Source organism: Hydra vulgaris, chromosome 06 (genome assembly GCF_038396675.1).
Source record: "Hydra vulgaris chromosome 06, alternate assembly HydraT2T_AEP".
In the NCBI taxonomy this organism is placed as follows: domain Eukaryota; kingdom Metazoa; phylum Cnidaria; class Hydrozoa; order Anthoathecata; family Hydridae; genus Hydra; species Hydra vulgaris.
The window spans coordinates 57808229-57823986 of NC_088925.1; the positions used below are offsets into that span (position 1 = coordinate 57808229).

General features: G+C 28.4%; 1 long non-coding RNA gene across 1 annotated transcript; it reads right to left on the reverse strand.

Annotated features, from left to right (window-relative positions):
- Positions 1 to 9146: 9146 nt before the first annotated feature.
- On the reverse strand, positions 9147 to 15054 carry LOC136082015 (uncharacterized). The gene is made up of 8 exons (XR_010639341.1): positions 14961 to 15054; positions 11795 to 13057; positions 11425 to 11635; positions 10195 to 11213; positions 9816 to 9978; positions 9657 to 9729; positions 9472 to 9543; positions 9147 to 9315 (listed from the first exon to the last, which is right to left on the reverse strand). It is a non-coding gene; the product is annotated as an uncharacterized LOC136082015 (long non-coding RNA).
- Positions 15055 to 15758: the final 704 nt, after the last annotated feature.

The window sequence follows — 15758 nt, forward strand, 5'->3', positions numbered from 1 at the left end:
TTTAAACTTATTTTTAAACTTCTTATGTTACAATGTATCATATTAAAGTGATCTCGCTCAAGAAATTCTTTTATTTCGTTGTTATAAAAATAAGAACAGTTATTTAATAAAGCATCTGCTTCATTCAAATAGTTTAAATCAGGATCCGATCTTTTATCAAGGACAAAGTCGTTTGTTTGAAAAAAATTAAAAGTATTTAACTCAAAATTGTTTATTTGATTTGACTCCATTTTAGCATTTTAAAACTTTGATATTAAAGGAATTTCTTTTTAAATTTTTCCTTTTTGAAATGAATGTTTTGCTTTTTTTTTAAATTTAATTTAAAAAGGCATTTAAAAAATAATCAAAACAGCAAAACTAAAAAATTTTGATACTTAGTTGTCTTCATCGCTTTTCTTCGGTTTCCATTCTCGAACAATAAGCTTCGCATATGAAATTACAGCGTATTTTCCTAATGCTCATTCGTTTAACATTTTTTCTTTCAGTTACTTTCGTATTTTTATTGTTTCGCTGCAAAAATCTTCGTTTATATAAATATTCTTTCCCTTTAATTTTCCAGAATTTTTAATTATTTCTACTTTATCTTTGTAATAGTTTAAGAACTACTGTTCTGTTTTTTAAAGCCTCTTGGTCCAGTTTCGTGGACTCTTTCTATTTTTATACCTTTAATTCCGAGAACCTCTTCAAATAATTTAAGAACTTTTTTCTCGCAATCTTCCCAGCTATCATGTTCGCACTCTTTGATTGATTCATTGATTCTTAAATTATTTCGCCGAAGTCTGTCTTCTATTTCTCGTAGTTTATTATTTATTTTATAAATGCTACTTTTGTCTTTTACTTCAGAGTTTATTTTTTTTAGTTTGTTTTTTAACAATTTCAAATTTTGATGTTACAATTTCTTCGTTTGTATTAATAACTTTTTTTATTTCGTTAAATTCATTTTCTAAGAAATTTAATTTTTTTTATTTGCAACTTCTAATTCATTTAGAATGTTATTAACTTTAGAAACATTGTTTGTAATGTCTTACTCAAGCTAAACAAGTCTTCCTGTTATTACTGTAACATTAGCATCGAAATAACAGAAAAACATTTTTCTTGTTCTTTTAACAATATTTAGTTTCGTCTAGTATATTGTTCCTTTGTTTTCCTGCAACAAATTAACCATATTTTCAAATTCGTCATTGTAAAATCCATTTCTTATTGACACAAAATGTAAAAGCTTAAAACTTTTTGTTTCAGTTAAATAAAACACGTCCGTTTGCGGCAAAACATGCACCTTCAAAATAACAATGTTGCGTATGCAAAACAGTTTTTAATAAAGACTACAAAGCCAGTCACGAAAGATCTGTTCATGGTAGTAAAAATGTCAAAATACAAACAGTAGGAGCCCCAGAGAATTTTTTTGTAGCCTCCTTAACTTTAAAAAAAATAATAAATTTAACATCAGAATGCTGATAACCATGTCGAAGTAGATGATGATATACAAAGTAGTGAACATACAAAATCAGAAGGCATAATAATAATTAAAACATCAACTTCGATATGTGGTATATCTATAGAAGAAAAAACAACATCATCTTATGAAAAATTTGAAGAGGACGCAAGTTTAGAAATTTAAGATAAGGACGCAAAAGGGTTAAAACAGGGTTATATTGCTGTCTTGAAATAGGCAGAGAAATTTACAGAATTAAATTCTAAATGAGATTATATACCCCAGTTTCCTGACCGAGAAGAAAAAACTAACACGAGTATAATTAATTTGGATACTACTGAAGTAAGCAGTAAAACAACAATTTAGCTTTCGCTCATCGGAATTTGGGTATTTTAATTGATAATCTTAAAGACTGTAATGACATTTATAAATAATATTGTAAAAAAAAATTACAAAATAAAAAACTCGCTGCAATTGAAATTGCGAATGCTATAAGTTCTGTGGTGGAAATGTCAAAAAACTTTTGCAAATAGGAAACGTTATTATAAGAAAACTCGATATCAAAGCTTAAAGTATGATAATTGACAAATCAGATTCATCAGCATTAATAAGCCATGACCCAGGTTTACATCCACATACAATTACGGAGAGTCAAAAATCGTATTTACTCCAGTTAGGACCGAAACGTGCTAGTTTCCCAAGCGGCGGTAAAAATAGATTAAATCCTCAGTGGTACAAAAAGTTAAAACATTTAGAACACAGCACCCAGAAGGATGCCACATTTTGTTTTGTCTGCTATCTTTTCATCAGATAACCTTTTCGTATGACTATGCGAGTTTAATGTCTGGACAATTTAAAGGAGTATAAAAGTATATAATAGAAAAAGTTGGCCAATATATGTTTATATACCTTGTCAAGAATACAGAACAAACACTGCTTGAACATGATTGCAATGTTAATACTTTAAATCGAGAGTTGTTTAATGTCCTCAAACAGCTGCATGTTTTCTTCACATCAAGTACAAAAAGATTTCGCCTTTTAAAGGTAAAAACTTAAAGACATTGACAATGCAATACAGCTTGTAAATTTGTCTAGAATAAGATGGACCGCACGAGCAAATTCTATACTGATAATTGACAATAATTGAGTAGGAGTGCAGTGTAGTATAATTATTATTAGTTTTTAAATAGGGCATAAACCGATTTTTTGAAATAGAAAAACAGTTGGGAAATTTATGTCTAAATCTACTCGCATTTTATTAAAAAAAAGCTGTTTTTTTAGTGCGACAAAATTATAAGACACTTTTGAAAAAAATTAATATAGATTGTCATTTATATAAAAAGACGTCTCAATTTTAAACAATCCACAGTGGGTACTTTTACCATTTTTTTAAATCACTTCAATCATTCTAGAAGGTAAAGAATCATACAACTTTTTTATGCACAAAATGTCAATTGCATCCCATGCAGATGCGATAGATGATTTCAAGTCAGCTAGTGAACTATATTGTTTACCATCTTTAAACTCTATATGTGATAGCTATGCCCAAGCATTCTCAATAATGTTCAGGTCTGGAGATCTAGCTGGCCACTTCAATTTTTCAATTTTACTGCTGTTGAAATATTCCTTTACTATCTTAGCAGTATGAAAGCTATAATTATCTTACTAAAAAACAAAATTTTCACCACCAATTACATCATGATATTACAGATGCTTCATGATTAGTATGCAGTGTAGTATAATTGTTATTAGTTTTTAAATAGGGCATAAACCGATTTTTTGAAATAGAAAAACAGTTACATCATTACATTACATCATGATATTACAGATGCTTCATGTAATACATCATGATATTACAGATGCTTCATGTATTAAAAATTTTTGAACAATTAAAAGATAATCCTTAGTCTTCAATTTTTCGTCAATAAAATGAACTTTTGATTTAACTTGATACCCAATCGTACACCAAACCATTACACCACCTATTTGACGCCGTTGCTGTGTTACTGTTTCTTTACGCAAATCGTGAAAATAATAATTACATTTATCCGCCCCATCAAGACAAAATCATTTTTCGTCAGAAAATACTACTTGTTGCCACTTTCCTTTCCATGTCACGTGGTCCTTTGCAAAAGTTATTCGATTGTTTATATTATTTGTTGTCAAAGGTAGTTTTCGCTGAAGTATTTTGCGCGAAAGGTGAAAAGCATTCTGAATAACTCTCTGAACTGTACGTAAATTAGTAATCGCACTTTCTTCTGCAGCAATTTGATGTGCAGTTAATGAAGAATTTGAAGCTTATCTCAACAACCTTCGCCTATTACGGTCACTTAACGTTGATGGACGTCCAAGATTTCTTTTTATTCCATACATATGAGGACTATTAACGTAGTTTTTAATCACAGTTCGGCTGCATCCAATAGCTCTAGCCATGTAACTAACGGATTGACCCATTTTTGATAAGTTAGAGAGCACTTTTTTCTCATCTGAACTGAACGGTGCAGCAAAACCCATTATTAATTAATTTGTTATTTTATACTTGTTAAAAAAAACCTAAACTAAATTTTTGACAGTTTACAAAACTTTACAGGTAAATAATCGTCTGTGGTGTTTACATCAAATATATATTCTTTGCCCACAGCTGCGGTTTGCAAGTAAAACATTTTTGTAAAATTGTCTTATAATTTTGTCGCACTGCAAAAACGGTTTTTTTTTTTCTTATAAAATGCGAGTTACGTTAAAAATAAATTTGTTAAAATGTTGTTTAGTGTTGTAAACCCTTTGCTTTCATTTACAATAAAAATTAATTTTAAATATAAATGTATAGTAGAATTTTATAAACCTTTTTGGAGTGTCTTATCATTATGTCGCGCAGTGTAGATATCATGTGGAGGGTGCAAATAAAATTTTTCTGCGAAAAAAAAGAGGTCTTTGTTTTATGAAATTTGCCGACTGACTGATCTAAAAAAACTACATTTGTTTGCTAACTGACTTGTCTGACAGCCTCCCCCACACACACTCTTTGCGCCGGCCTTGGATGGTATTATTATTTTTTTAATATTGTTTGTCTTATGTGCATGAGAAGTCCTAATGGGCTTATCGCAAAACACCGAGGATGACCATGTAAGTAGGAGATTTACACTTTCAGCTTGTAAGCCAAAAATAAGCCAAGAGCTGAATTTAAACCCAGGATACCTAAATTTATAAATTTTTTTCTAGTGTAATTTTAACAAATGGGTTTACCTTTTCAGATGTAAATAATATTATCTTGAGTCTGCATTCTTAGTTTTTGAAAAACAACTTTAAGGGCAGATTTCAGAAGCATGTTTCTAATTGGTATTAAACAAAATAAATAAACCTATTTATTAATCTTTATTAATTTATTAAATAACAATAACTTTATTAAAACTTTATTAATTTTAACTTTTGTCTAAATTATGTAAATTTCGAAAGTAAAATATAAACAAATTATAATAAAAATAACCATGGCCTACTGTTATTATACGGCTTGATTTGTTGCATTTTAAGTAAAAAATTAAGAGGCTATATATATACTTTGTTAATAGAAAAGATTGGGTTCCATCAAAATATTCAGCTATTTGTGTGAACCATTTTGATGACAAATTTATTAATTACGAAAAAGATGCACCTTGAAATGAAATCTTCTTCCAGTTACAATTATTCAAACCGATGAAATAAGTGGATCGTCAACTCTAAGGGTTCCAAAGTTGCCCCGAAAAGAACCAACTTTGAGATATTTAGGAAAAGTTGAGTTTGAAGATTTTCAAAGTGTTGATAAAATAATTAATCTTGATTCTTTGACAGAACAACATTCTCCGCCAGGCTTTACATTTTAAAAAATTCATGATAGTGTTGTTTATTATGAACTATGTTTTGATAAAAAATCAGGCATAGTAACAGTTTTTGAGCCAATAACTGTAAATAAAGATCTTTATGTTTCATTGTCATATAAAGGCTATCATATTTCTTTACCTGAATGGTTTCATAGTGGTCATAATTGCAAATTATCAAACTGTAGTATGTTAGAAAATGTTCTTGTCTATATTAGAAATAAAGCCAATGGTATGAATAAAATTTTGACAGAGTTAAATGAAATTAGATACTATTCTCCTCAAGGCAGACCTCCATATTCTGCATCCATTATACGTTATGCACTAATTTTACGTCACACTTCAGCACAGTCTTATAAGTTATTGTTAGAAGAACTACCTTAAAATATAAATGATATAAATGCGTATTAAGCTATAACAGTTTTGTTGCAAAAACATTGTGTATCAAGTGATTGTGTGCTTCTTGTGGATGAAATGTGTCTGCAAAAAGCGGCCCCATATCAAAGTGGGAATTATTATATTGGTGAAGAAAATATATATTGGAGTTTTAAAAACATATCTATTGTATGATATAATCCATTTAATAAAAAATGTTAGAAATAACTTGATGAATGGAAAAAAATTTGTTTTTCCTTCTTTTTCGTTTGATATCTTCAGAGACAAAGTTGAAGCTCCAGCTGGTTTTATTACTTGGGATTTATTTCATAAAGTTTATGAAAAAGACCTTGCATTAGCGATTCTTGATGAAACAACTACAGCTGCGATACTAAGTTATTTTCCGAAAAGAAATGATGCAGGACAGTTTTTATCATTGTTTCATAAGTTATTTATCACACTTAATTCAAAGCAGATGTTTAATAATTCCAATCAGCTCAGCAATGCTGCAGTAAAAAGAGATAAAAAAAACCCCACATTTTATAGAGAAATTGCAAATTGGATTGAAATTTGGTCGACATGTGAATATTTTACTTTAACCAAAATAACTTCTCATGCTTTTATCACAACATTAATACATTGCTAAAAAATTGAAAAAAAGATTTAAATTTCTAACTTGTGGTTAAAAAATGGTTTCTACAGACCAAGATGTTCTTAATAACGAATATCTAAAAATATTATCCAGAGGTGGACTTATATGTCCAAGTCAATCCATGTCTGATTTTATTTGTCATCTTTTAGTATTCTAGATATTATTTCTCCTCAAAATTTCTAATCATTGCAGTTATTCTTTATCAACTAAAAGTTTTGCAGAACTAATTTTTAAGATTTATCATAGCAATGTTGATTTTACATGCGAGAATCACCAAGAATGGGAATATGAATCTCGAATTGTCATTAATAATTTTCATAATAATTTACAAAAAGAAACTACAGATTCTGTAAGAAAAGATCAGGTAAAGAGTTTAAAAAAAGATAAAGAACTGACAGCTAGTGCTAATAAAAGATTTTTTCTCAAATCCTTAATACATATAAAATTACAAACTTTTGTTTTTATTTCCTGATAAGAGTTGTAAGTAGTCTTTGCAATATGTAAGTTTGTTTTAGTACCATTTTGATACATAGCTATTTGAAAGCCTATTTCAGTATTTCATATGTTATTGGAATATACTGAAACAGGAATTCAGTTAGCGAAAAATATTGTATAGCACAATGTAATTACACAATGATAATCTCAGGTATTCCTCGACCATTTTAATAAAATAAACATTTGCCGTAAAAAAAATAGCCTCTTAATTTTTTTTCATAACATTTTTCCGAACTTATGTATATTTTAATTTCATTTTCTAACACGTTTTTTCTTAATTTTTTAGATTTGATATTGTAATTTAAAATAATAAAAGACTTTTTTTTTTGTTTTTTTTTTTTTAATTTTCGCCTCAGTTGCCTAAAGAAGGCCTAACAGTCATTTCGCAGAGCACCGCAGAAAAGTATTGATTATTACTATTTATTATTACTTTTGATTTATTTGCATTTTAAAATAAGAAGCAAAAAAAGGTTATACAGTTAATATCAAAATAACTCTCATGTAACACCAAAAAAAAACCCAGATTAAAATAGTGTGCAATGGTGATAAACATTGTACTTTTTTAAATTTGATTTGAACGAAGAAAAAGTGGACGAGTAAACAATAAAATCAGGTAGGGAATTTCATATCTTGATACTTTTTTCACAGTAGAAAAATCTATCAAATTTTATTCTACAGCATTCAAGAAGTTCTAGAATGAAGATAATGAAGATGATTAACCTTAATAAGAAACACATCATCTTTTACAGACACTTCTTGTTAAAGATTTTTGGATCTTTCCTAACCAACGTATATCTTTTAAAAGATGGGGATTCCACACAGAGGTACAAGGTTCTATAATAGGTTGATTTAATACTTTATAGGTTACTTATAAAGAATTTGATAAGTAAGTAGGAAAGAGAATGCGTTAAGTGTGTGAATGTGTACCTTGCTTGCAATGAAAGAACGTTAATTAGAATTTAATATCCGAAGATACGATTATACCGATATCTTTTATTTATTTTATATTAAATTAAATTATTATATTCAGTAGACGTATTAATATTCATTGAGTTTGAATTTAATGGTAAAGAACTGTTTCCACAGCGTACATTAAAATATTTTTTGGTTGCTATTTTAAGTTTTCAAACTTTTGACTATTAAATGGTCAAAAGTTTGTATGACACAACATGCAAGGTGTATGTTGTTTCGATCATTGCTTACTTGATATAACTTGCTGTCATTAGCAAATAAATTAATGCTGCAATCACCATCAATACTTGAAGTTGCAACATTTATAAAAACTAAAAATAAGATGAGTCCTAAAATATTTCCTTGAGGTATTCCGCTCTTTACGAAAAGTTTGTTTGAATACGAGTTACCAACGCAGACACGTTTAGAACGCTTTGTGAAAAATTGATAATTCAGTTTAGCAATTCCTAATGAATACCATAAAATAGGTACGTGTGCAAAATTTTTAAACTATTCAAATATTTAATATTATTATACATCATTGTAAAGAGCTTTAAATCAGTATTACAATGGTGAAAATTTCATAAAAAACGAATGATTCTACTAAAAGTTATGCCCATTTAAGGGTCAAAAATTCATTATAAGGAATGCTTATAAAAAATGCAACCAACTCAAAAAATTAGCGTTCGGCTTACGGTAGTTTTAAAATAGAACTTCATTGTTTAGTTTTCAGCGCGTTACTTTGTCTCGATTATATTTTTATTCAACTTATAACAGAAAAAAATTAATGTTGTTTAAATAAAAAAACTATTTTTATTAACGAATTAAAAAAATTATAAATAATAATAAGATAAATCAATTTCTATATGATTAAAAATTTTATTCATAAAATCATTTATTTTATAACTTTTTTTAAAGATAATACTTATTATATAACACTTTACATATATAGGCTTATATATTAAAACGCGAAGTCCATTTGTTGCGTTATTATAAATGTACATAGCCTTCTAGAAAGTAAACAGTAAACTGAAGGAAAATAATAATCTTTTAAATTATATCTATTTTTTGCAAGCGAAAAAAATGACTTGAGCAAAAAGTCGGGAAAGGATATGATTTATGCAATTGTAAAAGTTTTGGGGAACAATCAAGGCCCCACCGTACCATTGTTATTACTCAAGCCACAAAAATTTTCGACTTAAGCCATGATAGATACTAAAAAATACAATAATAAAAATAGTTTAATTACTTTGACAATTAGCGATAATATTTTATGTTAGTTATTATTTAAAGAGATGAAGACATGTATTTAGAAAAAGCGCATCAGAATATCTTTTGTATATCGCCTTGATTAACATCGAATAATACGCCCACCCCAATAAATAAAAGATTTATTTGTTTTAAAATATACTTCGTAATATAAAATTCAAACTCAATTAATTGTTTTCCATATGCTTATTAATGTTTTTAACAGAATTGTTGCTATGAAAATAGCCTAGTTTTGAAGCAAATCTAGCGTTAACATCCAAAGATAGAAAAAGTCGATCCTTTGAGAATATCTAAAAAAAAAAATTAGATTTTTAAATAAATATATAAATCACCATAGCAAAACCATTACTAATAGAGAAGGCATATGTCCTGAAAAATAAATTAATATCTCATTTGTTATAAATATTTGATCACTGCATAATTTAATCTTATAAGTATTAATTAACCTCTTTCCTGACTTATTAAAGATCCATAGAAGTAATAGTCTATTTTTCAGTTTTCCTGCTCTGAGTTAAAACCTAGCAATGATAGATAAAATACATCAGATATTTAAAATAATTACTAAAAAAACCCATCAAAAATTAGGAGAAAAAAAGGTTTTTATTTTAAGTTAAAAATAAATTAAATTAACTTCTGATGCATAACACATTATGCCATTAAAACAGAAATATTAATGGAACCAAATGAATTCTTTGATTTGTTGCCTGAAAAAGAAAAGATATGGTGTATAAAAATAATAATCAAAATAACTGATTTCTATACTAATTGATTTAAACTACTTAACACTAACATCTTGGTGTCCATGCATGCAAAAAGTCATCTTTCTAAGTTGAAACAGTATATCAAAAGCCAGGCTATTGGCTCAAAGCCAGAAGTAAATGAGCTTTGGTTTCCCATAGCATGTTGCAACCAAGTCTACCCTGGTTGTTGAATGTCGGTAACTTCCGGACTTCCTAAAATAAGATCTGATACATAAAAATAATCAATGAAAGAATTATAAATCTTTTCATAATCTTATTAAAAACAGCAAATAAAAGAGAGTGAGGGGGCTTAATATACATATTAGGCATTGAAAAAATATTGCTAACCAATAAAATTACCTAATATCTGTAAATGAAAGCTATTAATGAAAGTACATAAACCATATTATGATTTACAATAACACATACCTTATTATAATCGATTTGCACATCATTTTTTTATGATATTACCATATTACAACTGATGATGTCTGCAGATAGTTGTTCATTTCATACTCGACAGCATCATCATTCTCATTTTCATTTGGTTTCCAATAAGAAACTATGTATATACCACTGTTCTTCTTTTTAATGTTAAGAAGTCTGCCAAAATATACATCTTGGCTGTTAGTGGCTTTATCAAACCTCAAGTGGCAAATACATTTTCCAATAGCAGCTCCAATAAGAATTTCTTCAATATTAGAAGCCTCATTATTTTCTAAGTCAGGAAATATTTCTTTTATTTGATTAGGCATACAATTTTTTAAATTTTTTTCTATTTTCCTTTGTTCTTTGTCTTTTTTTATTTTGAATTTTGTCAGCCATACGCTTTATAAGTTCTGACATCATTTCTTTATGACTTTATGCATTTGCAAATCGAGTTTTTCTGGCATTAGAAATAGCCCATAATATTAATTTGTTTTGAATATCAGTAGGCTTTTTGAAGAGTAGAGCAGTTGTTTTATTTTTACAAGCACGAAGTTTTGAAAGAAAACAAAGTGTGGCATTTGGAGCTTTTTGCTTTGCAGCACTAAACATACCCATAAGTTTGTCTGAGTCAATGTTGTGAAGCCTTGCTGATTTAGTCTGGTTCATAATTTGATCATTAAAACTCATGTTGAACTGACGCTTGTACTGCCTGCCAATGACACTAACAACAGCTTTCAGACATTCAGCTAATGTTTTACTCATTTCATCAGTTACTGGGCAAAAGCTGATTATTGAATCAAAAACAGGATCTTTAATAATATTTTCAAAAAAATCAGTTTTTTATTTAATTAGATTTAGAGGATCCTTGCTGCTTTCAATAAAAGTGTTCCGAACATTTTTGACTATCTGAATGCTAGATGTATAGTCAAGTCCCTGACCTGGTGTGATATAAAATTTTGTTATCCAAGGACCAGTCAGTAGCTTTCCAATTAAAGCTCGGGCACATAACTCACAAAAACCTGAAACAAAAAATTTATAAACAAACCATAGTTTTAGTCTCTAATAATCTATAATCCCCTAACTGTTGCTGCAAGTATCATTACTATTGGTTTTAAAGGTTTATCCCATAGCCTTTAATGGTGCACCCCTTCCTATCAATTTAAGATCTAAATGTGTCCAAGAATAGAAACATTTAATATAAAGTTTAATATAACCATATCAAAGATTCACCTGTTTCAGATGTAAAATCTTGAAACAAACTATATGTCAGACCTCCACATAACCCTACGCCAGAAAACAGAAATGTCTTCAATATTTCATAGAGATGAACCAAAATACCACATGTGAAAAAGAACGTGTAGTCTGTTCCCTCTGTAGCATGGTAGCAGTCCTCTGGGCAGCTTGTGTTGGTCCAAAAAGGCTACAAAACCCTTTGGGTCACCTTTAAATAACATAAAATAAATGTTTTAAAGAGCATAAGGAGCATGTGAAATAAGTAACATTTATATGCTAATAAAAAAAATATTTTAGATTTATATATCATAATTCACAAGATTATGTTCTGTTAAAGTAAAAAGTGGGATTAAGATTATAGATCTACTTTTTCCATCCTTATAGCAAAGTTTGTTCAGCTGTAAAACAATATTTGCTGCAATGCAGTCTCTTCCAAAAAGTTTTCCTTTTGAGGTCTCTAATGCTTTGAGTGAAGACTTGCACGAACTGGTCATTGTGTCCAAGAGGTGAAGGTGACAGTTTAGTTCATTTAATGATTTCTGCCAAACAAGGTTTAACTTAGTAACTGTCGCATGGTTTGTTGCTATTCTGTCACTCATCGTGTTAGTTATGTTTCCAATAATAGTACTTCACAAATCAGTGAATTGTAGCTGGTAGAAGTCACTATATAACTTGACAAGATTATTAACAGATTTTGTAATGTGACTCTGATAGTCGTAAGCTGTACCTCCAGGAAGTTGATCTATAGCTACAACCATGCATACAGATTCTGCTGTTAGGTGCATAACATTTTGCAGTACTAGAATTTTGGAACTTTTGTCAACAAGTTGTTGGCTTGACATAGCCTTTTGATAAGATAAGTTGCTTTGGGTAAATGTCAACTGTTGTTTTAAAATAAAAATGTGATTTTGAAGTTTTTTTAAACTGTAAATTCAAATACTTTTGCTTTAACTTTTTTCGAAAATTAAGGATTGTCTTTTCTTTGGGAGCAATAATCTGATTTAGATATTTTAATTGGTATGACCAAGCCTTTGCCTTTTCTTTTAACTCTTTTAGATCCTCCTTATGTTTTCATTTTTTATTTGCCATTTCATTGCCAAAATGGTTAACCTCTTTTGCAAAACTTTTTTCCTAGGACTTAACTGATCAGCTCTCAACCTGGATGGTAGTGGTTCTTGAGAAGAGCTTATCAAAGTGGGACCAGATAAAGAAGGAGTTAAGTGATTACTATTTGATACAGATAAAACACTGATGTGTTGAGAAGATAAAACAGAAGATCGCGAAACAATGTTACTTGAGCTTGTGGTTGAATGCAATTGTGGCATAGCAGATATTAATTTTTTGTATGCAAAGATATTAATAAATTGTTTAGAATCCTTAAAAAATTACGTGCATAGAATTTGGATCTATTTACTTGTTGCATAATCTGACTACTATATATTTTGAAATTAAAAAGTTTATTGACTATTTCAACAGTTGTTTTAAATGATTCATTGTTGGATATAAACATATTTAATATATGTCCATTTCTACAATCAATATTTAAATGAGTTGGCATTGTAAAGTTACAAGCTAAATAATTTTTTACTTCACCATAAAATAGATGATTCTGTTTAGGTCCCATAATGCTCTAAAAAAATTTTTAATAATCATATTACTTTAATCATTATTACGCTTTTTTTTGAAAAAGCTATATTACATGCAACAGAAAAAAAAATCACTTGAATCTTATAAATATATAGAATAAATATATAGCATAGTTTTTGTGTGTGTGTGTGTGTAAACCATGTTTTGAATACTTTAAAAAAATCACCAATATTTTTAATAAAGTTTCATTCTTCTAAAAAAACAACTTTTTAATGAATAAAAAAGTTCAAATATACAAAATGCTCATAATTGTGAATCCCCCCCTCCCCCCACAACCTCTACAACAGTAGAATATTTGGTACCTTTCCTGCGTGCAAAAATAGAGTATGAGCGTGTCATTATTTTTAAATGAAACTTGGCAGGTACATAGAAAATAGATATATAAAATTGACTGAAAAGTTAGAAAAAAAAACCATCATGCCTTCAATGTCAATTCACTTCCAGAACAAGAACGAAGTTTTCAGTAGCAATGAAATCACTAAAAACGTTAGTAACTGCAAAAAAAAACAAATTGCAATAAACTTACAACACTCTACTTTCAAAATATTATCAAAGTCAATATTAAATTCTAAAAAAAAGACGAGAAAAATCCATCCTTATGGATATTATTACACCTACTTCGAGCACGCGGTGAAAAAATGGTCACAGATTTTATCTTTAAAATCGGTGCTGTAAATCGCAGATACGCACGTATCTACATAAAAATGCAGTTTGAACAGAAGCTTAGAAAGAGTTACAGAATTAAAGACATTTTTAAAGCTTACATATACAATATCAACTATCTTTTTTTTATTAGCAGCAGTGGTCCACTCATTCAAGTCAAAAAGCCAAAATGATGAGCGGAAAAAAGGTTTATTGATTACTAAGTAATTTGTAATGCATCCAGCTATTAGATGAAATTCAATACGATGCTTTCTTGGCAAAAAATAAGCATTTAAAACTTTCTAAAATACGTGCTATCCACGAATGTATGAGGCAATTTAAAGAATAGGACACATACCAGAAATACGTTTTAGACGCGTATAAAAATGGACATAATATACGCGTTTGAAACGTTTTTCTATTACGTAAATACAAAAACATGCACACACATTGACTCAAATAATAATAACTAAAAATTAATAATTAAAAAAATATGAAAATTTTATTAAATTAACTTGTTCAGTGCTCAATATTATGTTTTTTATAATAAAGTAAAAATATATGTTATATAATAATTTTATAATATCCCAGCAAACATTGTTTTAGTGGATTTGCAGTGGACCTATTTACGCATTTTTTAGCGGTTCATTGGAGTTTTGCTCATTGGTTACTTAGTGACCATTAGTGGCAGCTGCTATAAATGGCAAGCCGATAATTTTTCGACATTTTAATAGTGGCTAGTTATCGGCTAGCCACTTTTGATGGCTGCCACTTATGGTCCACTAAGTAACCGATAAGCAAAAAACTGCAGCGGTCCGCTCAAAATGCCTATATACGTCCACTCAAAACCCGCTAAAGCATGGATGCTGGGATGATTGTACCATATTCCTAAACTATTTGTATTAATATTTTATCTAACTTGTATTACAATTTTTTTACAACTACTGTTTATACAACTAAAAAAACACCAACATAATTTTCAAAAACTACAATAACAGGCAAGATTCATTGTAAGATTTGGCTACATTCGCCTTCGGTAGTATATCATAAAGAAGGACAATTTTAAAGACAAACATAATTTCTGATTGATGTTTTTCAATAGTTCTATATCAGAATCTATATCAGAAAAGAAATTCATTTTTTCATACGAAAAACTCTTACTGAAAACTAAATTTAGTCAGTTTAAAGTGAGGCACATACCTCATTCAAAAATATTTTAAAAATTTCAATCGAGTTAGTTTTACCTTTTTGTATTCTTTGTCGCTGATTTTGCTTTCATTGCCATCATTACAAATACCAAAGAAGTTAATATTTTGCGCAATATTTTATAACTGAATATGTAAAAACAAGATAATAACAACATAAAAATTTCTAATTTTTGTTTGTTTAATAAATTTTTTATCAATAGCAGCCTTAAATATCAATAACAACCTTAACATAAATACAATAAATACATAAACTCAAATAACAACTTTAACGTATATCTAAATTTCTAAGTTAGTGGACTTAATTTGTATTTTTTATTGGGTATATACAATTTTAGTTAAGTTTTTTTATCAGCTATATACTATATGCTATTATTTATATCAATTGCTTTTTAAATGATTTAGTACATTACATTTGGATTATAATAAAAAGAACTTTCTTATTTATAGAAATTTTAAAACAATAATAAAGTAGTGAAACCTTTAACTACAAATTATTAGGAATAAGTAAGTTTACCAAATAAAAATGGAGAGGTAGTGGTTTGTATTTAAAAAAGTTTATTATGAATTAGAAAACTGATATATTTAAGACATTGTAAGAATATTGCTTATAACAATTAAAAAACAAGTAAAATAAAACAATTAACAAGTAAAATAAAATTACTTATCGTGAATAAATTATGTAAATGTCTATATAGGCATTATTACGAAGACAAAATTTAATAATAATAAATGGCCGCTATCTACCCAATTTTAATGCAATATTTTCATATTTATATTTAACTTTATATTTTATAGCAAACTTATTAAATAATATCTTGTTTGCAGACGACTCCA